Below are 27488 nucleotides of genomic sequence, written 5' to 3'. Positions count from 1 at the left end.
TGTTTGAAATGCATTTTATGTGAGTTTTATTTTAATTTTTGTATTCAAATCATTGTCTTTTATTTTAGATGTTACTTAATACACATGTTGCAAGTTCACATACAGTGGCATCTACATTAGAAACTGAAAGTCATCATGTGGATGCCACTTGGAAATATGACACGATCCAATCCAAAGAGGTGTTATTTGCAACTTCTATGGAAAGAAGATTTCTGGAAGCATAAATTGCCTTAAATACCATATTGCATGCATTCCTTCTTGCGAGTCGTGCCCAAATGATGGAAGAGGCAAAATGAGAGATTTAGGCAACCCTTACATTGTTGGATCAAAAGAAACTAGTGAGGGTGAGGACATACAGAGCCATAGTAGTAGTCATTAATCCTGACTTGGCAATAAATATTGTGGACGCTAGTCATGGTCCATGCATATCTGCCATATCCACCTCATCTAGCTTTAGCAAAGCCTAGTCATAGAGGTTTTTTAAACCTAAAAACATATTTGGAGCACAACCTTCATTGTAAGGTACATCGTATAACAAAGAGGCGAACAAGGAAGTAGATGATATACATGTCTAATATTACAACCATCTTCCCTTCAATGTGGCAAAGATCCCATACTAGAAGTATTTGGTCATGACATTAACAATTGTAGGAAAATGGTACAAGGTGTCTTTTCCCAAAAACTTAAGTGGGTTGATGTTCCAAAATGTTGTCATAGAAACAAAGACAATTCTAGAAAAACAAAAAAGAAATAGTGGTGATATTTTGTATGCAACATATTTCTAGATAGATAGACAAATGAAAGGAGCTTACACCCTCATGAACATTTTAGTGGCTTCAAATGGTGAGATTGTTGTCTTGAAATCTATTGATGCATCTAACAAAGTAAAAATTGCAAAAACTTTGATTCTAACACTAGAGGAGGTTGTCTTAGAGGCGAGTAATGAGAATGTGGTACAAGTTGTCACTAACAATGCAACAAACATGCATGATTATTGATGCATTTATTAAGAAGAGGCATCCCTCATGAAGAGAGTGAGAGGGTGAACGAGGACAAAGCTCTGCACGGCTTGCTCAAGAGATGACAATTCTTTTGTTGCTTCTTGTTGTCATCCATGCCCTCAAGATCTGTGTTGCTTGCCTTGGTGTACATTGCTAATGCTTTTTTTGTCCTTGTTGACATTTGTCTGTCGTCGTTTGCATGCTGTGTTTTTCATTCTTGGTCAATTTAGGAATTTTTAAAATTGTTATCGATTACCTTGGGTTGTAAGGCTTGGGTTTGATAGATTGCTCGCACAAATGTGCTGAGCGAATCTGTGCGAGATTGTATGACACTAACCCTTCGGTTGATAGAGGGGGAGAAGCCACCAAAGATGAGGCACAAAAAACATTTAAGGAAGTCTTGCAAGCAGAAGAACCAAAAGTGTCATTGGACAAAGCAAGGTTCAATGTGGGAGTTGTAGGAAACAGTTTAGGGACCTTCAAAAGTAATGGAGGAGTCATCAACGAGCAAGCCGAAGGAGGTAAGCATCCTCTCCTCCCTAGGGTGCTAAGAGTTAGCCTTAATGAAGATATGCTTAATGCCCTGAAGAAAGAAGAGTGTAGGCTTAAAAATACTGCTATCTTTTTGGCATTTCTGGGTAATAATAATCTACTGGCTAGAAGGTTTTTTGATAATTGGCTCAATAATGTATGGGGGCAAAAACTTGGTATTTACATTTTTTTTGACAAAATGATTCAGAAAGGGCTTTTTGTTATCTTTCTTAAAACCATAATATGCAAACCAAAGTGTTGGTAAAGACTACTGGAACATAGATAAATCCTTGTTTCAAGCGATTGCCTAGTCCCCAAAAATTACATAAAAGGAAATAATGTTCTACTCTACCCCAAAATGTATTTTTGTCAAAGAAGTGCTTGCACAAATGTGAGCTTTTCTGCCACAACTACTTAAACCCATTGGTAAAACATTACAAGTTGATGAAAACTATTCCACCTTGCCCCATATGAATGCAAGGATCTTGATCTCTTTTAATGAAGGGGTTCAAATCCTAGAAGTTATAGAAATTTCCATTAATGACAAAAACTTTAGATGTGAAATTGTAGCCCCGAGGGTCTAAACTCCTGTTTCCTTTGTAAATCTGATGGCCGCCAAAAAAGGGAATGCCCCAAAATTATTAACAATCTAAAAAATCAAAACCCTAACCCTCCTAAGATGGCATTTAACAATTCAATCACTCAAAAATCCTTTAAGGAAGCATCCCAAAGCCACTCTGGACATGTATCCCCAAATGAGGGTTTGGCAGAAAGCGATCTAATGATCTCACCAATGGAGGTCTCTGAATCAAGTTAACAAAGAGGTGGCCTTGGGCACTTTCTCTAAGGACAATGAGTACTCAAACTAGAATGAGGAAGTCACAATGAATAACAAGCCAAAGAAACATAGGGAAACCTAAAATCCTAATAGCGATAGAGCCACCCTAGGAGATTCCACATAAAAGAATGCACATGAAATTGTTTTACACAAGTTAAATTCTCTTTCCAACAAGCTGTAATACTGAGGTTCCCGATAAATATTTTTTAAAAAGGCAACCTTAGTGAAAATAATTAAATATAGCTCAACAATGTACCTAATTAGCAACGGTTGAAATGCATCGAAATTGAAATTTGAGTGCGTATGAGAGATCCTAATGATGAAAGATGATGAATGAACTTGACAAGGTGACTTACTAAAAATAGACACTCCCTCCAAGAATCTTGGAACCCAAACCAGAAGATGGAAAGAACATTTTAAAACATCATATGACTCTTCTAAACCGTCTGAGCTCAGTAGTAACCTCAAATTACCCCTTTGAACATAGTGACAAAACCGAAAAGTCAGCGACAACTGCACTCCTAGAGAACCTCAAAACGGGGACATTACAAATTCACCCTTGGGTTCTCAACTTAATGAGAGATAGCACCAAAGAAAAAGAGCTTGTGCAAGTAGGTGTTACAAGATTTGAAATTAATTTCCTAATGTTGTAAATCGTTTGTAATTTGTTGACCCCATTGAAACATATGTTTGTGAGTCAAGCATGGCTAGACTCAACAAATTCATGAAATGTTGGAGAGAGGAAAATGGAAAGACAATTTTTAATAATTCTTTTGTGGAGAGTGATACAAAAATCATCAAGGTAAATTCAAACTTCAATTTGAATTTCAAATTGAATAATTTATTGTGAATTTTTGAAGTATTTACATTAGTTATAAATTTAATTTATTTGTAAGTGTTGAAGCCTTTGGTGAGAGTTTTGCATTTGGTAGGTGAAAAGAAAAACCCAATGGAAGACATTTATAAGGCCATGAATAGAACCAAAAAGGCAACCCAGAACTATTACTAAAGGGATAGAGATAGATTTGAAGTCAATTGAGAGATCATTTATTGAAGATGGAACAATCAACTCTTACCCATTCATGCAACAAAGTACTACCTCAATTCCTACCTCAACTCCAACTTTTCTTCTCTAATGGCTTCATAGACGTTAATGGGGAGGTTATGGAGGGCCTCTCAATATGTGTGACACTTGAGGTTGATGAGATAAGGGACCTCGTTATTTCAAAGTGCAAAATACAAGAGGGCTAAGGGGAGGTTTTTTCCTTTGCCACTAGTTATCTAGGGGTGATCAACACAAAAACTAGGTAACAAGCTTGGAGTCTTTACTTATATCTTATGAACTACAAATATTGTTTACCTAGAAATTTTTTAATATCTTATTTCCAATTTCTTGGTGGAAAGATTGGGGTGGAAATACCCCAAATCTTCAAAAGCTAGCCTTCTATGTTTTATATCAGCCTTGTACCACTTCTAGATACGATCACAACTAGAGTTTTGTTTAAGGCCATAACAATGAAGAAGCACAATGAGTTAACTCAATAAAACCTCAATAATTTATTTTCTGTACAATACAACTTTCAAATTTGTACAAAAAAGGTGGAAACATCTTCATACTATAGACTTGAAAAATCCCTATAGAGAGTAGATTGTGTAGGATGAAGAAGAAATTGTTGATTTTGAGAGGCAAGTTATGGAGGGTGTAGGTGCAGCAAAAGTAGGAGAAATTGGATTGGGTGACATCATTGTAGATGATGTTGAACATGAGGTAGAGGAGGAGTCATTTCCATCTACCATTAGGGTGGAGCCACAACCTTATAAGCTAGGTCAGGAGCTGCAACCGACTAAAAGGAGTAGATCTTCTCCTCAACTTTTCATTAGGACAAGAAAGAGAAAATTGCAAATTATTATAAATTTTAAAATGCTTGGATATGCAATTTATGATAATTTTCAATGACAATCATTATAAATTCATAAAAGTTAATAGTTGATTGTTTTTATTTGAATGATGATATGATCTTGCACTCTATTTGTATTCAAATCTAATAGAGGACACTTCGCCAACATTTTATAAAGTCATTTGATACATTTTTAACTATATTTTGTGCAAATTTATGTTTCTAAAGACATTTACGTGTCTTTTTAATTGTTGATAAAAAAAACTTCGGTCTATCAACTCTAAGTACGCAAACTATGATTAGAACTATGAAAATTGTAGCTATGTTTTCACTAAGTATTTGCATTGTTATTAGCATATAAACAAGACAAAATATTTTGTTCTTGAATTAACTATTTTGTTAATCATTGAAGTGTCAATTTAGTATTGTATTAATTACTTTTTAGTTATGCTCAATTGGGTTCAATGGTTCTCTTAACCAACAACTATTTGGTCTATTAGAAGTCAATTAAGGATGCCGATGTGGCACGTCCTCCTTGTACCCAAGCATTGCATTGCACTATACACTACCTTGTTATACAAACTAAAGTCTTTTATTATTAGTGTTGAATATATGTGATTCTATTTCTGTAAGTAGTGTAGCATTTTGATATAAAGTGTCTTGTGCCATTTCTCTTACAAAGTCAGGTTGGATTAAAGGCCAATGGAAGTTGATTGACCATAACTAATGACAACAATGTTGGCATTTGACTGAACCAGTAAAGATTGTTGTTGATATGCAACCGGTATATGATTGATTGGTGAATGTGATGAAGTGATTGAGATTCATGTTTGATGACTAAGTTTTGTGTTGTCATTGATGGCAACAATGTTTTTGTAGTCATCTAAGTCTTAGAAGCCAACCAATAAGGTATAACCGGTACAGATGACAATTTTACAGAGAAACGGTAATTAGGATCTCAACCGGTAAATTGAGACATAGTTGCATTCCGACAACCGATACAGGTGATTCATGAAGAGTTGGATGATGCAGTTTTACAGCGATGTTGGTGACAGGTATTTGGAGCTATGTTCTCAACCACATTGGCAGATTCAACTAGATGAGCAAGATTTGATGTACAGAGCAGACAAAATGGTAGAACAATTAACCGGTAGTGATAAACTCACTTAAATCGGTAAAACGACACAAGTTTTAATTTGTTATGTCGATGGCCAACATATGTAAAGCGTGCGATGTAAGTTTGTCTAGATTCATTGAACCTAGGAAATTGTTCCAAGGTTGTAGCCGACTAAATGTAAATGTTTATAAAAAGTGTGATGAGGTATAAAGTCGATATGTGTGTAAAGAGAGAATTCATGAGCGAATATTGTGAATGAGATTGTGCGGTGATTAGGGAAGTTCTATAATGAAGTTTTGTTGAAGTTTTAAGGATTGGAAGTGGATCTTATCAGACATAGAAGGTGTTACTTGAAGATCTTTTCACTGTTGTTTTCCTAACAGTTTGCAGCAGCAAAATCCCCTAACCAGGTAGGTCCTAACAGAGCTTAATCTGTAAATCCCCTAACAGGGTAGCTCTGAATCAGAGTCTCAAATCCTCTTGCGAAGTTGATCCTAACAGGTCATTGCTCCTAACAGGGTTTATCATTCAAATCTCTTAACCGGGTCTGCTCCTAACAGGGCATTGTTGTAAGGCCTTAACCGGTCAAGATTTCTATTCTGCAAATAGTGAATCTTGTGGATACCGGCTCCCACTGTGGTTTTTCCCTTTTGGGTTTTCCATGTATAAATCTCGTGTTATGTGGAATTTGTTTTATTGGGCATTAGCTTATGTGGTGATATTTCTTATATGCTTGATAAGTTTTAAGTTGTTAAAGTTGGTGATCAGATTTATATTGTTTTTCCTTGCACCGATTCACCCCCCCCCCCCCCCCTCTCAGTGCCTTATAAGTTCATCAATTGGTATCAGAGCCAACCTTCTTTGAGGCTTAACCGCTTGGGAAGGATCCTTAAGGCACACATGGGGGATATGAGTTATAGAGAGATGTCTCATAAACTTGCTGAAATTGAGAAAGCCCTTGAAACTTTGAGAGGCAAGTATAAAGCTTCACTTGCTAAAAGGAAAGAGCTTACTGAACAACTGTTGGAAGTCTCTGAAAGCAACTCTTCTGATGAAGCAAACATAGATGCATTGGTTGATGAAGTGGAGAAATCGAATGGTGAGAAAACTAACTTGAGGAGAGAGCTTCAAGCCCTAACTATCCGGATGAGTCAAGAACTTGAAGCAAGGAGGGCAGAAAAAGACAAAATCAAAGAGAAAGAACATGAGATCTTCAAGATAAATCAGGAAAATGGCACTCTATATGCACATTGGCATGAGGAAAAAGAAGAAAAAGAAGAGATAAAGGCAGAATTGGATATGGCAATGTCTCTTGGAGAGACTCTCATGAAAAGGAATGAAGATCTTACAAAAGAACTTGTTGATGCAAATGAGAAGCTTGCAAAGTTTAACAAAAGTTCTACCATGCTTGATGAACAGATCCAATCTCAAAGGATGAATGGTGATACAACTGGATTGGGTTACAATATATTTGAGAAAGGTGAGCCTTTCAGTACAAAGAACAACATGCATGAAGGTAAATTTGCGCCTAAGATTCAGAAACGCGCCGGTAAGAAATCCTATAAGCATGTTTGTTTCAATTGTCATAAGCCAGAACATACTGCTAATGTTTGTAGAAACAGATCTGATGTTGCTAACAGTTATAGACCCAATACTAATCAAGGATATAAGCCTAGAACCTTTAATGGTTATTGTTTCACTTGCAACATACATGGACATAGAGCTGTTGAGTGCAAGTATGGAGCAAATAATCCTACTCCTCACATAAGTCAGAGATCTGGTGGTGGTTGGCAAAGAACCTTTGATGAGCGGAGGAGTCCTAACTGGCAGAGACCCTATGCTAACTGGTCTAGTCCCTATGAGATGGAAAAGAGGATGAATGTGGTTTGCACAATCTATCATAACTATGGTCATGTAGCTATGAACTGCAGAAGGACTGGTAGAGGCAGTGCTGGACCTTGGAGAGCATCTGGTATGGCTTGTTATTGTTGTCATAAATCGGGACATATTGCAAAGTTTTGCAGAGCAAAGATGAATCAATCTGCTGACCAGAAAGGGAAAACGAAAGTTGATGTGGAGGAGACCAGAGCTTAAATGAACAAAATCTAGAAAAAGAAGGATGATGAGATAATTGAAGTCAAACCATCTAAAGATCCTATTTCTTCACCTAGTGTGGAGAACCCTTCACCGGCAAACTAAGTTGTTTAAAAGCTTAGGAGGAACTTAATGTTAGATCCATTTCAGAACCCCCTGAAGGACCATGAGGTATGTTAAATCTGCATACTTTGATGTAATATGATGTTAAGAAGTGATTTTGTGATCAAACCGGTAGGTTTGATGTGTTATGTGAACCGGTATTGTGTTATAAGACATTTTAGGGTTTTACCGGTAATGGCATTTAATGCGGTAGATAATGGGCAAATAAAAGGAACTTTTTAAATTTTATTTGTCACATTGCATTTGTATGAGCACTTGGAGAACGAATAGAGATCAACAGAACTTGTGTTTGCAGCATCTAACATGTTTGACAAAGATTCAAAGTGATCTAGTGTGATTTGTGATCGGCAATCGGTTTAGAGAGCTTCGTCAGTGTTTGAAACCCTAGTGCAGAAGCGGGAAAAGGTATTTATCAAGAACCTTGTTATCTGTTTCTGAAGTTTGATTTGTTGAAAATGGATACACCACATCTAATTTATGTTACCGATAGGCCACAACCTGAATTCAAAAGACATCCATTTAAATCTGAAGAAACTGATCCCGTCGGAGCCCTATTCGAAGTTCCCTACGGTGTATTACATGTTGAAGATGTTAGATCATTTTACCATTGCAAATTGGAAGATTTGGGTATGGTTGCTATTTTTGATCAATATAGAGCACTGTGTGATGAGAATGGTATTTTGAAGGATCAATACAAGAAGGTTACCGACAAAGGGTTTCATCATGCACTTAACTTCATTGATGATTTTGTAGATGAACATGTTAGATATGTGCTTAGCAGGATACATGATCAGTTTATGTGGCTCGACCGACCACATAAAATTTCTCAGGAAGTCTTTCACACAGTCATCGAACTTTGTGCCACCGGTGAGGTCCCCTTACTCAAATCCGTTCCAAAGAATGATGTAGAAAAATTAACAAGATCCAAATGGGATGGCAAAGCAATGACAGTGAACAATATCAGTGATCCGGCAGTGAAATATGTTTCAATGGTGATTGGTTACAGGATATACTACTCAAGCAGGATGAACACTGTACCGATAGCTGCTATTCATACTGCTTACCGGATGATCAAAGAAGATGTTGATTATGATCTATCTGAAGCATTGAGAAGTCAATTGATGCTGAACCTAGAGGCCGTTAAGAAGGGCAAAAGATTGAGGTTCAAATTTGGTCAACTCATTCTTGGTTTATTCTTTTATTTTCAAAATTCTTTTCCTGGTATTGGTGATATTCAATGGATTGGAGGCACACCTACTTTGATGCAAATGAAGAATAGCATTAGGATGCTTGGTAATGATTTTGATAAGATTGCATGGGGATACTTCATGGATTTTCAGAAGAAAATGCATGCAAGAGAAAGGATACCGACACAGGTAGTTAACCGGTATGAAAACACAATTTGCTTTATGGTTGATACAGATACTTGCATGATGGAAGTTGTAGACTCCCGGACTACTTGGGTTATGCCCATGGGGTATGAAGTTGATAAAGAACTGTTAATTGCATATGCTAACCATTTACTTGGACAACCGGTTGATACCACAGCAGAGAGGTTTGGTACTTACAAGGAGAAATCCCTACAAGTACACTCTGAACTCCAGAAACCAGTAATAGCTAAGAAAGTTAGGAAGGAAGTTGAAGTCTTTGTCGAACAAGAAAGATTCACAAAGGAAGCCATTGCTGAAGCAAGAGCAAAGCATGCTGCTAAACAGGCCGGAACATCAAGTGTTCCAAGCGGTACTTCCACCAGTATGCAAACAAGAGCTGGAAAAGGGAAAGTTGCAGAAAAAGAGAAACCAACAGCTGTTAAGAAAGGGAAACCAGCAGAAAAATCATCAAAGATTCAATTCCAGAAAAGAGGAAAGGTTGTTGATCCTCCAACTGCACCGGTTAAAATTGGTAAAAGAAAGAAGCAACAAGCACAGAAACTAGCACCGGCATATGCAGATGATGAAGACACTGAATCTGAGAAAGAGAAGAAAGTCCCAAGGGCCAGCCGTAAGAAATCTAAGGTTGTTGGAACCTCCATTGTCAAATCTGTGGAGAAACCGGTAAACAAACCTACTTCTCTTGATAAACTGTTAAGAAGTATTAAGGAATATGGTGTTCTTAAGGGATTGAATAAATTGTTTGATAATCTTGGTGAGAATGAACAAAGGCTAATAGAAGATGCAGTTGTTTACATAATGAATAAATATAGTAAAGCCCTTATTGAACTGCAAGGGCAAATTCCAAATTCTTTATACAATAAAATTGATGCAAGGTGGCAGGCTACAATGAAGCAGGACAGAGAATTTGTTGAGTACACACTCAAAAATCTTCAACTGGAAGCCACAAGGGAAGAATTAGATGATATTTTGTTGAATGCAAAATCCTCCTTTAGATCTAAGAAAAGACTAACAAGGTTGTTAATCGGTGAGACCCAATCAGTCCAAAAAGAGACTGAAATTTTGTTAAAAAAGGCTTTGGGTCTAATTCCTACTGAAGAGGAATATGATGAGGATGGTGAACCTAAAAAGTTTAAGGGTGAAGATTTTCCAGAAGGTGTTAAACCTACTGATTTTGTGCCCGATGACATTGTGTTAGATGATCAACTAGTGAACACACAAACTGAACCGGTGTTTATACCTGATGATGATAATGGTGATAATGTTGATAATACTACTAATAATCTAGATGTTCAGATGTTTGAACAACACGAGCAGAATCAAGAACAGGAAGGAAAGAAAGATGAAGAAGAAAAGAAGGATGAGGAGCCACCGGTAGATAATCAGACTGTATATACTCAAACGCCACCGGTAACGGACATTAATGAAGAAAAGCAAGAAGAGAAGATTGAAGAAACTGAAAAAAGGAAAAGGAAGAAGAGAAAACTGAAAACAAAGAGGGGACAGAGGAGAATAAGACAGAAAAGACTGAACCTATAGTCACTTGATTCTAAAAAGAAAGTTGTTGATGAAGAAGATGATGATGCATTAAGCATCCAAGGACCCCTGGACATGGATAAACTGAGTTCTACTGAGTTGATGGAGATTGCAATTGCCATGCAATCCCGAGCTAAAAAGAAGAGGATGAAAGAACAATAGAAGGAGACAGAGACCATAAGGAATGCAGTGGAAATTTTGTCTAGTCTCCTACCGGAGACTGATATGGGAAATTTTGCCACTCCTATTGACAAACTTGGACAACTTGTTTCTGATGTCAGAGAGCAAATGAAGTCATTAGAGGATGTAGCTTATGTCAATGTGGAGAAAAACTACAACAAGAAGAGAATAGAGCACTTAATGTTTGAAATTGATAAAGGTAAAGTGGCTCTTACTGTTAATAAGGATTATTTGAAGGAAGCACTGGAAACCGGAAGTAAAATCCTCTCTACTGTTTCAACATTTTCCTTATTTTGTGCTGATTTAAAGAAGAAAAGGGAAGAAGCTGAGCATGAACTTGAGGTTCTAAGTGAGTCATTTAAACCCCTTAATGACTCTGCTATTCATTTTGGAAGATAAGTTGTAGAACTTCAGCACAAGATGAAAGTATATGAGCAGGAACAGGTGAAGAGAGTTAGATCCCTGCAGGAACTTCAAACACAGCTTATACCGAAGGTCGAAGTCTTACAGAGAGCATACAAGGAATCTGAAGCAATTCTTGCTACACCTGAAATGAGCATTGTTGATGCAATGGAGGAGCTAGCTGGACAAATCAAGACTCGTGTGGAGATCGTAGGCATAATTTTAGAGACATGGCACAATGACTTTAAAAATTTGAAGTCTCATTTTAGTGATGTTTTTTCCAGAATTCCTGTGTAAAGACTTTATGACTCTTATATCTATATATATGCTCTGATGCAAATTTTGATATCACATGTAATTTTTTATTTTTTATTTGGCATTGTTGTCAAAGGGGGAGTAAGAGTTGAGTCAAATTTTGTATGTAATAGTATGAGTATTGTATTTGTTTGTTATAGCATGCAATTGCTAAGGGGGAGTATATGTCATGTAGTCAATTTTTGTTTTGCACACTTAGTTGACAAAAATTTTCGTTAGTGTTGTCATCAATGCCAAAGGGGGAGATTGTTGGCATTTGACTGAACCAGTAAAGATTGTTGTTGATATGCAACCGGTATATGATTAATTGGTGAATGTGATGAAGAGATTGAGATTCATGTTTGATGACTAAGTTTTGTGTTGTCATTGATGGCAACAATGTTTTTGTAGTCATCTAAGTCTTAGAAGCCAACCGGTACAGATGACAGTTTTACAGAGAACCGGTAATTAGGATCTCAACTGGTGAATTGAGACAGAGTTGCATTCTGACAACCGATACAGGCGATTCATGAAGAGTTGGATGATGTGGTTTTACAGCGATGTTGGTGATAGGTATTTGGAGCTATGTTCTCAACCTGTCATGTCCCCTAATAAACATTAAAAGGAAAGTATAAAAATGTATTAATTATTTTATATAAATTTCCCCTTCATTTATATAAATAATTAATATTTAAGAATGTCTTTCATTTTATTAACACCATAACTAGTCGTAACTAGTACAGGATTCCTAACCAATTGCTGATAATAAAAGGATGGTAGCATTCGAGAAGGGAATCGGATTATATAACACAATTTCCTGGAAAAGAGAAAGGATTCCAATTCCTATGTGTGCGAGTTATCGCTCACCTGTAGATATCAACCTTTCGTCCGTAATTAACTAGCCTATTGGTGATGGTTTTCTAAAGTTACTTCAGACAAGCAGTGCAAGTTTTAGGGGGTATTGCAACACGCAGGTTCGGAAATAGCAACTATCGCGTGAGATGGTGCTGTAAATCCAACCCACACTCTAAACGGGAGTTCGCAATTTCCACCGTGTTCTCGGGTGTTCGTGAACAACAGCCAATGCGTGAGACAGAGTTGTTAAGTCATTCCACACTCTAACGGAGATTGAAATCTTCATCGTGACTCCTAACCCGATATCGGGTAGCAAGGTGATATTTACGGCAAACGCAGTAATGTGGAGATGGTGGTATGGAACAGAGGAACCAGTGCATTCATAAGGCAGCGGGGAATCATCGCAAAGGAGAATCTAAATGATATTTATTAGTTACCACATAGTCCGTAAGGAAATCACATGACAGTGTAACGAAGGTAGAACTGGTGACACGATAGCGGAGAGTTCTTTGCACCGGAAATAGCAAGTGCGGGTCTTTGCGTAAGAAGGACATCGTATAACTCATGTGGCACGTACTTACACTACGGGAAGTCCATCGATGACTGTTGCATTTCTCAATCAGTATACTCGGAATCCGCAGTCTATGAGAAGCCAGCAGCCAAGTGACTGGGCACATACAGCTTCAGTGAAATCAACAGGTTCTTTGTGAAACACTCTTTTGAATGTTATATTAAATCTGTCAATAAATGCTATGAAGATCAATAAATTTGGAAGTTAATTTTGGAATTGCATGGCTATATTATTAGATACACTTATCAATCGGTTAAGTTTAGAGCTATATTTCTGTACAATCTGGGCAAACACATCTATTAGCAGTCAGATCTAGTAAGGAATTGTATAGTGGTATCAGAGTTTTTGAATCCTGCCAGCCTGTAGGGTAGTGAAATCTTATGAAAATTTAATGCACAGTTGAGTATGCACCAGGGAAATTATAATTTCCGAAGTACTAGGACCGGTCAGAACAGATTTACAAATTCTCCTTTAACACAAAGTAGTTCGTCTATTCCATTTGAAATTGAGGATAGCCACATAGAAACTGACGAAGAACTTATCTTTGAAACCAACATGGGAGACCCAGATAACAATAGGGATTTATTGGCTGCACTAATCAAAAGTCAGCAAGATATGCAGAATAGCGTTAATAGAATGACCAATCTGATGACCCAGTTTATGGCTAATAATGTAAATCAACACCAAAATAATGGAAGGCAAAATAATCAACATCGAAATAATGGGGGAAACAATAGAGGTAGAGATGAACAGTCTGTTAATAATCAGCCAGAAAGAACGGGAACAGCTAGACCATTTATGCCTACATTTACTGCTAGAAACCAGCTACCTGAAAATGAACCTACAAAAAGAGATATACAGGAAGAAATACATCAGGACTGGTTAGGTTCCGGTGAAAAATTTAGGTCATCAATGACATTTAGAGAATATTTAGATGTCAGAATGAAACATAGGCCAAGAGGACAGCGAGAAAATAACAAAGAATTACAAAGAAAGATTGGGAAAATGTCCATTCCTTATTTTGATGGTTCAGGTAAGACAACTGCTCGAGCTTGGGTGCAAAAATTAGATACATACTTCCAATTAAACCCTATGTTGGAAGAAGAGGCAATTAAATATGCCGCGTTACATCTTGATGGTGTAACACATGAATGGTGGCATCGCGGACAAATAACCTTAGGTCATAATTTGATAGGCACCTATGTTGAGTTCACTGAGAAACTAATTGATAGGTTTGATTCTAAAGATCCTGAATTACATCTTAAGGATTTGACTCAACTTAAGCAAACCGGAACTGTTGAACAATATATATCTGAATTTGAAAAATTGGCTGTCTTAGTTACTGAAATTTCCGAAAGACAAAAAATTGTGATATTTATAGATGGATTGTCGATTCCCTCAAAGGGTGGGTTAAATCCTTAAACCCCCTTACTTTACAAACAACTGTCAAAAGGGCAAGAAAATTGGAACCATCTTCAAAAGGAAACTTTTTTAACAAAGGACCACCTCCTAAACCAGAAAAAGACAAACAACCTTTCAACAAAGATGATTTCCCTAAAAATAGGCTAGATAAAGAGGAAAGAGAATAACTCAGAAGGAAAAAACTATGTTTCAGTTGTAGAGAAGCATGGCAGCCTAGACGCAGATGTTTAGGGAAGGGGAAAATTCATCATATTGAGGTTATGTCTGATAGTGAGGATGATGAGAATGTTGATCCTAACATAGAACGAGCACCACAGAACATTGAATCAGAAACAGGTACCAAACAAAGAGAAGGGGTAATAGCATCCATGACAGGAACCCCACATTATAATATTTTCAGAGTTAAGAGGAGTTTTGAATGGACAGCGTGTAATTGTTATGCTTGATAATGGTTCTACACATAATTTTATAGATGCAGCCCTTGTGGAAAAACGTAGTTTGCATACTAAGAAACATGAAGGATTTGATGTTAGAGTAGCAGGTGGAACTAATTTGTCTAGCACTCATAAAGTTCCAAAATTGAATATTACTCTTGGCAATTACACTGTTACTAATGATTTCTACGTGATTGATTTGGCTGACAATTATGTTGCCCTGGGTATACAATGGATGGAAACATTAGACAAATATACACAGAACTTTAAAAGAATGGAATTCTCATTTAAAATTGATGACAAGAAGGTAGTCCTTCGTGGTATGTCTAACAGTGGCCCCAGGATCATCAGTGCAAAAAGAATGGAAGCTATTTTCAGACATGGAGATGTGGCATGGTCAGCACAATGTTTAGTCTCCAACAAGGTATCAGGTTTTGAATCTAAATCTTATCAAGCTGATTTGTTAACAGTATTAGATTCACATCAATTGGTTTTTAATGATATTCCTCCAGGAGTCCCACCTGATAGAGGTTTTGAACATACTATTGAATTAGAAGAAGGTGCTTAACCAGTGATTACCACTCCTTATAGACACCCTAAAACATTCAGGGATGAAATAGAAAAAGCAATTAAGGAGTTATTGGTTATGGGACATATCAGACCTAGTTCTAGTCCTTTTGCTTCATCTGTAGTATTGGTCAAAAAGAAGGATGGAACTCTTCGAATGTGTATTGATTATAGAGCTCTTAACAAAAAAACAATCAAAAACAAGTATCCAATTCCTCGAATTGATGAATTGTTAGATGAATTGCATGGTGCCATTTATTTTTCTAAAATTGATTTGAGATCAGGGTATCATTAGATTAAGTTAAGAGAACAAGACATTCATAAAACTACTTTCCGTTGTCATTATGGTCATTATGAATTCCTGGTTATGCCGTTTGGTCTAACAAATGCTCCAGCAACATTTCAGTCCTATATGAATCATATTTTTAACAAACAGTTAAGGAAGTTTCTGCTAGTATTCTTTGATGATATATTGATTTATAGCAAAACCTGGGAAGAGCATTTGAAACATATTGATATAGTTCTTGGTATTATGGAATCACAATCCTTGTATGCAAAGGCGTCTAAATGTGAATTCGGAATGACTGAAATTTTGTATTTAGGTCATATGATCAGTGCAACACAGGTACAGGTTCATCAAGAAAAGATAAGAGCCATTTTGGATTGACCACCGGTCCACCACCACGGAACCTTACAGAATTAAGGGGATTCTTTGATTTATGTAGTTATTACAGGAGGTTTGTCAAAGGTTTTTCACAGCTCGGGGCACCCTTGATAGATCTTACCAAAAAGGGGGCATTCAGATGGACGGAGGAAGCTCAACAGGTATTTGAGAAACTTAAAGAGGTAATGAGTTCTTGTCCAGTACTTGCTCTTCCAGATTTTAATCAGCCTTTTGTGTTGGAATGTGATGCTTCTGGTGATGAAATAGGGGCAGTTTTAATGCAAAACAAACATCCTATAGTGTATGAAGGCAGGAAACTTAATAAACTTGAGAAGTTATATTCTATCTATGATAAAGAAATGTTGGCAATCATGCATGCATTGACAAAATTTAGACAATATTTGGTTGGTAGCAGATTTGTGGTGAAAACTGACCATAACAGTCTGAGATATTTTTTGGGACAAAAAGATTTAAATGACAAGCAACAGAATTCAAGCCTATGACTTTGAGAATGAATATGTAAAAGGTAAAAATAATGTTGTTGTTGATGCTTTATCTAGAAGGCCTGAAATCAATGCGTTGTCTTTTGTAACAGCTGATTGGAAATCTTTATTGCTGGTCGAGTATTCAAAGGATTCTTTTGCATGTGATTTGCTAGATGGTAATATACAGGATGATAAATATAAAGTTGTTAATGATGTTATTTATTACAAAGACAGGATTTATTTAACTTTAAGATCGAAGTTAAAGGAGAAAATTCTCCAATCTATGCATGAAATTCCTCTAGCAGGGCATCCTGGATACTTCAAAACGTATCGTCAGGTACGAGAAAGGTTCACTTGGAAAAGCTTAAAAAACGATGCCCTACGCTATGTCAAAGAATGCACCACCTGCTAGCAAAATAAAGCAAAACAAACGTATCCTGCCGGCTTATTACAGCCACTACATATACCAAATCAGAAATGGGAGAGTATATCCATGGATTTCATCACAGGTTTACCAAAATCCCAAGGTAAAGATTGTATATTTGTTGTGGTTGATAGATTAACTAAATTTGCACACTTCTTCCCTATCACTACAAAATTTACAGCAGTTCAGATTGCAGAGGTATTTTTCCGAGAGGTTTTCCGTTTACATGGTTTATTGAAAACTACAATCAGTGATAGAGATAACAGATTTTTGAGCATATTTTGGGGGGAACTTTTCAGATTGACAGGTACAGAGTTGAATCATAGCACCAGCTATCATCCGCAAACCGATGGACAGACGGAAATAGTGAATAAATGGATCGAAGGGTATCTTCGTAACTATGTAGCCGGTCATCAGAAGGCCTGCGTTCGTTGGTTATATTTGGGTGAATATTGTTATAATACTACCTTTCATATGTCAATTGGTATGTCTCCTTTTAAAGCATTATATGGCTACGATGTACTCTCTTTTCTTGACCTTGCTTTTGAACAGAGCAATGTACCTAAAACTCGTGACTGGCTTCAAGAAAACAAGACATTCTGTCAGCTCTTAAGGAGAATTTGCATTGCGCTCAGAATCAACAGAAAATCTATGCAGTCAAAAAGCGAGTTGAACGTCATTTTGAAGTGGGGGATTTGGTATTTCTCAGGTTGCAACCTTATAGGCAAACTTCTCTCAAACGGAGTGGGTCTAAAAAGTTAAAACTGCGATTCTATGGTCCCTATTGGGTAATACAGAAGGTTGGTGCAGTTGCTTATGAACTTGACCTACCACGGGATAGTAAGATACACAATGTATTTCATGTGTCTTGTCTCGAGAAAGCTTTGGGACTGCAAGTGTTAGTATCCAGCGATTTACCTCCTTTGAATGATGAAGGGAAGCTCGAAATGATACATGAAGTAATTTTGGAAACACGAGACAGGCAACTGCAGAACGGGAATTATCAGAGAATACCTCATCAAATGGAAAAATTTGCCTCAAGATGATGCTACCTGGGAAAATGAAAGAGTATTGGAGTTGCTTGAGGGCAAGCAACATGAGGCAAGGGAGACTGTCACGTCCCCTAATAAACATTAAAAGGAAAGTATAAAAATGTATTAATTATTTTATATAAATTTCCCCTTCATTTATATAAATAATTAATATTTAAGAATGTCTTTTATTTTATTAACACCATAACTAGTCGTAAGTAGTACAGGATTCCTAACCAATTGCTGATAATAAAAGGATGGTAGCATCCGAGAAGGGAATCGGATTATATAACACAATTTCCTGGAAAAGAGAAAGGATTCCAATTCCTATGTGTGCGAGTTATCGCTCACCTGTAGATATCAACCTTTCGTCGGTAATTAACTAGCCTATTGGTGATGGTTTTCTGAAGTTACTTCAGACAAGCAGTGCAAGTTTCAAGGGGTATTGCAACACACAGGTTCGGAAATAGCAACTATCGTGTGAGATGGTGCTGTAAATCCAACCCGCACTCTAAACGGGAGTTCGCAATTTCCACCATGTTCTCGAGTGTTTGTGAACAACAGCCAATGCGTGAGACAGAGTTGTTAAGTCATTCCGCACTCTAACGAAGATTGAAATCTTCATCGTGACTCCTAACCCGATATCGAGTAGCAAGGTGATATTTTGCGGCAAACGCAGTAATGCGGAGATGGTGGTATGGAACAGAGGAACCAGTGCATTCGTAAGGCAACAGGGAATCATCGCAAAGGAGAATCTGAATGATATTTATTAGTTACCACACAGTCCGTAAGGAAATCACACGATAGTGTAACGAAGGTAGAACTGGTGACACGATGAAGGAGAGTTCTCTGCACCGGAAATAGAAAGTGCGGGTCTTTGCGTAAGAAGGACATCGTATAACTCATGTGGCACGTACTTACACTACGAGAAGTCCATCGATGACTGTCGCATTTCTCAATCAGTATACTCGGAATCCGCGGTCTATGAGAAGCTAGCAGCCAAGTGACTGGGCACATACAGCTTCAGTGAAATCAACAGTTTCTTCGTGAAACACTCTTTTGAATGTTATAATAAATTTGTCAATAAATGCTATGAAGGTCAATAAATTTGGAAGTTAATTTTGGAATTGCATGGTTATATTATTAAATACACTTATCAACCGGTTAATTTTATAGCTATATTTATGTACAATCTGGGCAAACACATCTATTAGCAGTAAGATCTAGTAAGGAATTTTACACAACTGCATTGGCAGATTCAACTGGATGAGCGAGATTTGATGTACAGAAAAGACAAACTAGTAGAACACTTAACCGATAGTGATAAACTCACTTAAATCGGTAAAACGGCACAGGTTTTAATTTGTTATGTCGATGGCCGACATATGTAAAGCGTGCGATGTAAGTTTGTTCAGATTCATTGAACCTAGGAAATTGTTGCAAGGTTGTAGCCGACTAAATGTAAATGTTTATAAAAAAGTGTGATGAGGTATAAAGTCGGTATGTGTGTAAAGAGAGAATTCATGAGCGAATATTGTGAATAAGATTGTGCGGTGATTAGGGAAGTTCTGTAATTAAGTTTTGTTGAAGTTTTAAGGATCGGAAGTGGATCTTATCAAACACAGAAGGTGTTACTTAAAGATCTTTTCACTGTTGTTTTCCTAACAGTTTGCAACAGCAAAATCCCCTAACCGGGTAGGTTCTAACATACCTTAATCTGTAAATCCCCTAACAAGGTAGCTCTGAATCAGAGTCTCAAATCCTCTTGCGTGGTTGATCCTAACAGGTTATTGCTCCTAATAGGGCTTATCATTCAAATCCCTTAACCAAGTGACTCTTAACCCGGTCTGCTTCTAACAAGGCTGTAAGACTTTAACTAGTCAAGATTTCTATTATGCAGATAGTGAATCTTGTGGGTACCAACTCCCACCGTGGTTTTTCCCTTTTGGGTTTTCCACGTATAAATCTCGTGTTATGTGGAATCTGTTTTATTGGGCATTAGCTTATGTGGTGATATTTCTTATATGCTTGATAAGTTGTAAGTTGTTAGAGTTGGTGATCAGATTTATATTGTTTTTGCTTGCTCTGATTCACCCCCCCCCACCCTCCCCTCTCAGTGCCTTATAAGTTCATCAAACAAGGCACTACATAATCTTGGAAAGTCTGCATGCAAATTGAGACTACAAAGCACAAGAACAAAAGATTCTATAATGTTACGAGGAGAGATGTTAGGAACAAAAGGAAAAATGTGAATATTGACACCATACATGGAGGAATTTATACCATTACGCCCAAACAAAGGTGGTTAGAGAAGGCCAATTCATCAAGGAGTAGACAAGGAAAGTAGACAATCTACGAGGTAGATTGTACAATAAGAAAGAAGATAGGCTATGGGAGATAATTCTCACAAACTGTTGAGGCAAACTTATAGTAGAAGTGAAAACCAAAGCCGAAGTGAAAGCAAAGACTAATGTATCTGATAGAAGTTGAAGCTAACGCCAAAGCTGAAGCAAATGCCAAGGCCAATTTGTGAGTAGAATTTGGAACTGAAGTTGAAGCCAATAGAAAGAAAGAATTCAGCTGGAAGGAGATCTAATATTGTTAACAAATAGGAAATGGGTCTAGGTTGCATATGATAACTGCCCCTTTCTAGAGGAAAAACAACGCAGACCTTGTTGACAAACTTGGCAAAAGCCAACACCAATTTGTCAAATAGAAGTTTGAACCAAATCCAAAGTTGAAGCAAATGTTACGACCGATGTGTTTGTAGAAGTTGGAGCCAAAGTTGAAGCTAAAAAACAAGAAAGGATTTGGCCAAGACCCAAATACTATACTCTTCTATTTGATTAAATGAATAATTGAAATAATGAACTGAAACAATAATGCATACAAAAGAGAGGAGTAAAAATATACCTTTATTCGTACATTAAGTTATTATAGAAGTAGGCCAAAGATAGCCAACCAAGGATTAGAGTCAATTTGACTAGATCATGTTGCTTTCCTAGGGGAAGCCACAAGTCGTACAATGGTAAAATAAGGTGATTTCATAGTTATTTTTCCCAAACGTTTTACTTTTATTATTTTCATTCTCATGGGGGCCCCACCTAGTCTTTTGTGCTTTACTTGCAAAAATTTTATCTCCAATATTTTTCACTTTCATAATTTTGTTGTGAAGTTAATTTTACTTGAAAACAAGTATATTTATGCTCTAGAACAAATATTTTACTATTTTTTTTTTTTCTTGGCAAGGTGGCAATGCCACTTGATATATTTTATTAATGATAAATAATTTTTACAATATATTTAAAAACTGGTTCAAACTGAGCTCCCAGACATGCCATTATTACTTTCGTGATCTTTGATACAGTTGGTTCTCTCTATTGGAATTGAAAGTGTTATCTTTGGCAAACCTTGTGTTGCATATGACACACGTAAACTGTCCAACTTTTTGATCTTTGTAGCTTCAATAAAAGTACAATTCGATGGAAATACCTCATGGTCCTCCATTTGCCAATGAAACAAGCCATTGAGGAAATTTGTTTCATCTTCTAGATATGACTGTAATTCCAAAATCCCTTCGTCGCTTGATTCCATTGGGACCTGTTGTGACGTTTTCACACATCGCCCCATTGCCATTGGGGACCCATGTTTTTTGCTTTTTAGGGTTTGTTTTTTTGGTCTTTTAGGGTTTTGTTAGCTAGCCTTTGCATTTTGAGTGTTGTCGGGGAGATCAATAGGATAGCAGGTCCTGCTGGAGTGAAGTCCTGATCCTGAAATTTGGCTAAGTCTGGAATGTCCTGAAAATTTGGCTAAGTCTGAACGTCCTGATCCTGAAATTTGGCTAAGTCTGGAATGTCCTGATCCTGAAATTTGGCCAAGTCCGGAATGTCCTGATCCTGAATTTGACTAAGTCTGGAAACTGAAAAACCTCCAAAAACTAGATTTTGCAATATAACTCCTGGAGGCCTGAAACCACTCTCAAACATCCTGAAAGTATATATGGAATATAACTTATACTTAAATGTTATATTCCATTAAAATTGTCCTGATTGAGAGTTCGAAAAGTCAAATTTCGCTCCTGTCCTTCTCCAAGGGTCCAGAGCGAAAAGCGCTCCTATCCCTCACTGAAGGACCAGAGCGATTTTCTTTATATGCACATTTTTAGACCTTTTTTGGACATTAACTTTTATTCATAGCATGAAGCAGGATGATATCTTCCCTAGCAAAGACATTTCATGGTGAAAAGTGAAGCATTTGGGTCTGGAGGACAAAAATCGCTCCTGTCCCTCTGCCAGGGACCAGGGCGAATTTAAGTGATAGCTCCCGTCCCTCTCTCAGGGACCAGAGCGATTTTCCTCATGAGGCATGTTTTGGGCAAAAAGCAAGCAAGTTTTGAGTTTGAAGCAAGAAAGGAGGATGAAATGAACCCGTTGAAGACAAATTGAAGATTACAAGACATCAATAGGAGACTCAAATTGGCCTAGGCGCTCCTGCCCCTCAGTCAGGGTCCAGAGCGATTTTTGCCTTAGGTCAATTTCTCGCCAAGTTTGAACAAAGTCCCGGCCAAGGATGAATGAAAGGGGACACAACGAGTCTATTGAAGATAATTTTTGAAGTTAGCAAAGTGTGATGGAGCCTACAAGTCCAAATTCGCTCCTGTCCCTCAGTAAGGGACTAGGGCGATATTCATTTTATTAGCCAGTTCATTCAAAAATCACGCCAAGTCAAGGACGTACAAGGTTGCACAAGGTCGAAGATATCATTTGGAAGGCAACGAACAAGAAGCAAAGGTTGAAAGATAGCAAATGTTGGCTAGAGCATAAAATTCGCTCCTGTCCCTCACCAAGGGACCAGGGCGAAAACCATTTAAACATCGAATATCCCTTGTTAACGACAAGTAGAATATGCATGAAGCGAAGGGATAACATCATTGCTTGCCATATAATGAAGATTGGTGATTGAAGAAGCAAGATCAAGGAGAAAACACCAGGATCGCTCCTGTCCCTCACCAAGGGACCAGGGCGATATTTGCTAAAATACTTGTTATCCTTCGAAGATCATGTCAAAGCAAAGTTACAAAGGGTTTAAAATGTCGTTTGGAAGGCAATGAACGAGGAGTTAAAATCAAGAACAAAGAATTTCAAGTAAGAACATAGGGATCGCTCCTATCCCTCTCCAAGGGACCAGGGCGATATCACCTCAAGAGGCACTCATTTGCAAGGTCAAGTCACCCAAGTTTGAAATTCTTAGCGAAAATGCCAGTTTCAACGTAAAGATGGAAATTTTGGACGTCAAAGGCGAAAATCAAAGGCTAAAATGGAAGTTCGCTCCTGTCCCTCAGTCAGGGACCAGGGCGATAATGGTTTGTATCTTTCCACCATCTCCAAGTTTTGGCGTTAAAACATTTTTTTGAATTTTATTAAATGCTAGAAAAATCGATAAATCGGAATATTCAATTGATAGCATTTAAAAATTAACGCATGAGCATTTAATTGATTAATTTTGCCTATTTAAAAAAAAACGAATTAATTAAAAACGATGGCATTTAATTAATTAATTATTATTTTAAATGAGAACTTGGAGCGCTTGGATTTACTTGTTTTATTCTTACAAAGTCGGCCTTTGGTTTTATTTTAAAGTTGCTTTTAATTACCTTATTTTGCAAAAGTCGGCCTAAGGTAATGCATGGGGTAAGCGCCTATAAAGGGAAGGTGATAATTTCATTTTCAAATCATCATTTCACCTTCATTCATATGCGATTTGGAGAAGACAAAGAGAGGTGCGATTTGTATTTATAAGGAGTGAATTTCATAAAGGAGAAGTGCGAATTTAGCAAAGGGAGTGCGAACTTGAAGTTAAAGTGGGGCGAACTTGCCAAAGACTACATTGAAGACCCCCCCCCAAAGGTGGCGAATTACTAAAGAGGATCGCTCGTTTGAAGGAGATCACGTTGAAAGTTTCAAACATTAATTTTTGCCTAGGCGATTTTCTTCATTTTGCATTTTTTGAGTTAGCTCTCAAGTGAGGTATGGCGATATGGATTTATTGTTTTGATTTTGATTGTTGATCGTCATAGCCTTCAAATTTTGAATTTTGAATTTTGAATTGTAATAGCTCAATCGTTTTTTAGGAAATAATAACTCAAGGATTTATTATGAAGTTTCCTAAAAATTAATCTAATCTATGTTATATATTGCAAAATCATGTTTCTAATTTTGAAATGTTGTGTAGGCATCAAATGGAGATCTTCTCAAGGACAATCAAGCATCGACAAGGACGGCCTTCTTTGGACTAACATCATCAAGGGCGACCTCTTCCAAATCCAGCATTCCAAGGCAAGGTACATCAATCGTCTTGCACATCAAGGACAAAAGGAGTTAGAACAAGAGTTAATTAAAGATAGCCTCTCAACGACATCAAATTGAATATCTAGCAAGCTACAAGTGTCAGATGAGGTGGCATCCCAGTCATCACTCCTCCAGTCAGTGTGGTCCACCTCAGCATGTCCAAATTCAATGTACCTAACTCATGGAAGGTGGCACAAACTCCGATGTACCTACCCCAGCTATCCATTGGTGGAATTTTCTAGAGAGGACATGTGTCCAAGCAATACAATTTTATCATTGGTCAAGCATTAAATGTTATGTAATGGTTGTAACAAACCCTAATTAGGGTTTTCATTGTAAAATCTTGGCCATTGATCTCGAATTGATCTTAGCCATTGAATTGTATTGTGGGCACTATATAAGCCCTGGCATTTCATTTGTAAAGGGAATTAGCAATAGTTAGATAATAGTTAGAGAGTTGAAAACAGTTAGAAGATAGAAATAGAATAGTAACTAGAGTAGAGTAGAGAGAGAAGGCAAAGATTGTTGCCAAGAGGTTGTTGTAAAAGACTTGTAACTTCATTGAAGAAATGGTGAAATTTATGGGTCAATTCGACAATTTGCATGGTCTTTATACTTCTCATATTTGATTTCATGTTATTAGATGAGTGGAAGAAATATGCTTGATTGATGGTGGAATTCGTACACCCATACTACTAGCAGTTTGTTGATTGCAGACTTGCCTTGCGTAGTCAACTGGAATCATTCAGCTTAAGCCTAACTTCAATTGTCGCTTCTTCATTGATATGCATCAACCTGATGGTGTCTATGCCTGCAGTGATGATTTGAACATCATAAAGCTTCCCTTCGAAGATCGCACTAGCCTTGTGGAGATGGTCCTGCGATGTCAAAACAAGACCTAGTTAGAGTTTCACCAAAGATCAATCATTGCTCCTACATTCTTAGTATTAGGATTAAATCTTCTCTTCGCCCTCATCCTTTTTCCATTTTTTTTAAAATCTAAGCTAGTAAGAGCCTGTGTTCCAGCAAAGCAGATCAGAAGTTCAATCATCAAATGTAAGTCCCCTTGTGATTCCAGCAAATCACATCATACCACTGGAGCTTATCCACATGTAGAGACCCTACTAAAAAGAACCTTGGAGTCATCCTGATTGATCCTTTGTCGCGATATCTTCAGCAATCAGAGGCTTTATTCAAGAGAGGATAAGGTACCTTTAGGTATTTTATTCTGTGTTTGATAGTGTACAAAATACACGTCAACAGGACCCTAATCCTACTTCTCCATCCTTTTTTATTTGAAGTCTAAATCAAATGAAAATCTGAGGGAGCTTCTTACTCACTGACTACTTGGTTCTTCAAATCAATTATATACTTTTGAACCTTCTTCTCAATGGAGATTGTATTCTTTTCTAGTTGTGATCGACTTTGGTTACTACCAACTAACCTCAACCCAACAATGCATCATATGCTTTCTTCCATAGTAAAATGACCACAAAATTCAACAAAAATTCTTGCATTCCAATAATTACCTTTTCACCCATTATATATCTAAGTATCCTAATACCTTGTTGATCTACACCCATCAATTGAAAAGTTGGGAGCCAAATGGTCGTCTTGCCCAGACTTCTCCAAGTGTCTTCGAAAAGTATGTTCACATCGATCTCCATATTCACCACGTTGGTTTCTTTGCCATGTTAGTTGTTAGTAACATCGGATCAATAACTTGGTTACTTAGCAACAAAGATTTAGTTATTGGATCTTCATTCTCACCAAATATCAAATGCATTGTAGAATACACCATCTCATTCTTCCCTGATATAATAGCATTTTGAAGTTCAAGAATACTTTGTAATAAATCCACTAATTTAATTGGTATAGTAGTTTGAAGTACTTGCCTTGCAATATTTGTATTAAATTATATTGATTTTGTTATTGTACTTGCATTTTCATTTGACTAGCATCATTTGTTAGCCATAGCACTCCACTTTGGCCCTTGCTTCATGAAGTCTTTTTTTTTTCCCTTCTGTATGTGGATCTGGGTACACAACCTTCTTTTCTTAGGCTCAAGTAACGAATAATACTTCATTATGCCTTACATTAGTCATGCTGACACTAGCTTTTTTCTTCAAACATCTAATTCTTCATGGTCTCTAGGTCCACACCATTTGCACAATAGTTGAAATTTTTCTTGCTCTAGTTGGCAATCTCTCACAAAGTGTCCCAATCCATTACATTGTTGGCATTGTACGATGGGAAATCCTTTGGGATTGTATTGCATTTGATTTCAACCTCCTCTTTGATTTCAATAACTACCTAGAGATGTGTTATGTGGCTTCGGTGGAGTGGGCTACTCTCCACGTGTAAAGAGTACTTGTGTACTCCTGGGCTTCAAATTGTATGAGCATAATTTACTTCAGTGGTCTAGGACTTCATAGATCACACAAAATAGCTTCTTTGGACAATTGGTTTTAGCATGTCCTTCACAATTACTTTTTGTGCACTAGAGTTCTCTGCTTTCTTTACTTTTTGTACAAATGGGGACCCCCACTTTTTGCTTTCTAGCGTAGTTTTAGCTGGTCGTCTAGCTTGGTAGTAGTTTCTTTAGTTATTAACCTTTTGCTTGTGAGAGATGTAGTGCCTTTGATTGTCAGGATGTGATCAAGTCAGGCAATCTATCAACAGTCAGGTCTTTGTCTAGACTAGTTTGAGGTCTTCTAAGCTCTAGGTGATCAGGTGATAGGCGAGAATCAAGGTGATCATCGAGCGATGCTTCATAGTGCACCTTCAGGTTGAGCTAGGGTATGAGTCTCAAGTATGATAAGCAATCAAGCGAGCAAGTAGATATCTTTAGGATAGGATGAGGAACTAAGGATTGATCAAACCTCGGTGATGATGAAAGGAAGAAAACACCAAGTCAGCCCTACGAGCTAGTCACTCTACACTTGGTGAAATCAGTGCTTGATGAGAGGCAACAAAGGTCGTGATGGCGATGTTGAATGAAGGTGCCAATGTGTGAGTTACCCCTTGAACCCTTCAAGTTTGCAAGGAAAGGAAATGAAATGATCAAATTAGGCTAGAATTGAAGTGGTCAACTCGGAGTGAAAAGAAGAAAATTTCCACTTCACCTTGAAATCCATGACCTTCCACTTCCACTTCATGCTCAAATCCACGACCATGCTTGACAACTTCCACTTCATGTCCAAATCCACAGCCATACTTGACAACTTCCACTTCATGCCTAAATCCACGGCCATAACTGATTTTCCCTTAACTTGGCAATGAA

At 37.4% G+C, this 27488-nt stretch overlaps 1 protein-coding gene across 7 annotated transcripts in view; it reads right to left on the bottom strand.

Moving 5' to 3' along the window:
* The window catches only part of LOC131073633 (regulator of G-protein signaling 1), a 111109-nt gene that overhangs the window by 3920 nt on the left and 79701 nt on the right, over positions 1–27488 (bottom strand). The window lies entirely within an intron of this gene.

Source organism: Cryptomeria japonica, chromosome 11 (genome assembly GCF_030272615.1).
Source record: "Cryptomeria japonica chromosome 11, Sugi_1.0, whole genome shotgun sequence".
Lineage (NCBI taxonomy): Eukaryota > Viridiplantae > Streptophyta > Pinopsida > Cupressales > Cupressaceae > Cryptomeria > Cryptomeria japonica.
The sequence above is the reverse complement of the archived record's forward strand: the minus strand, read 5'-3'. Positions and strand labels throughout refer to the sequence as shown.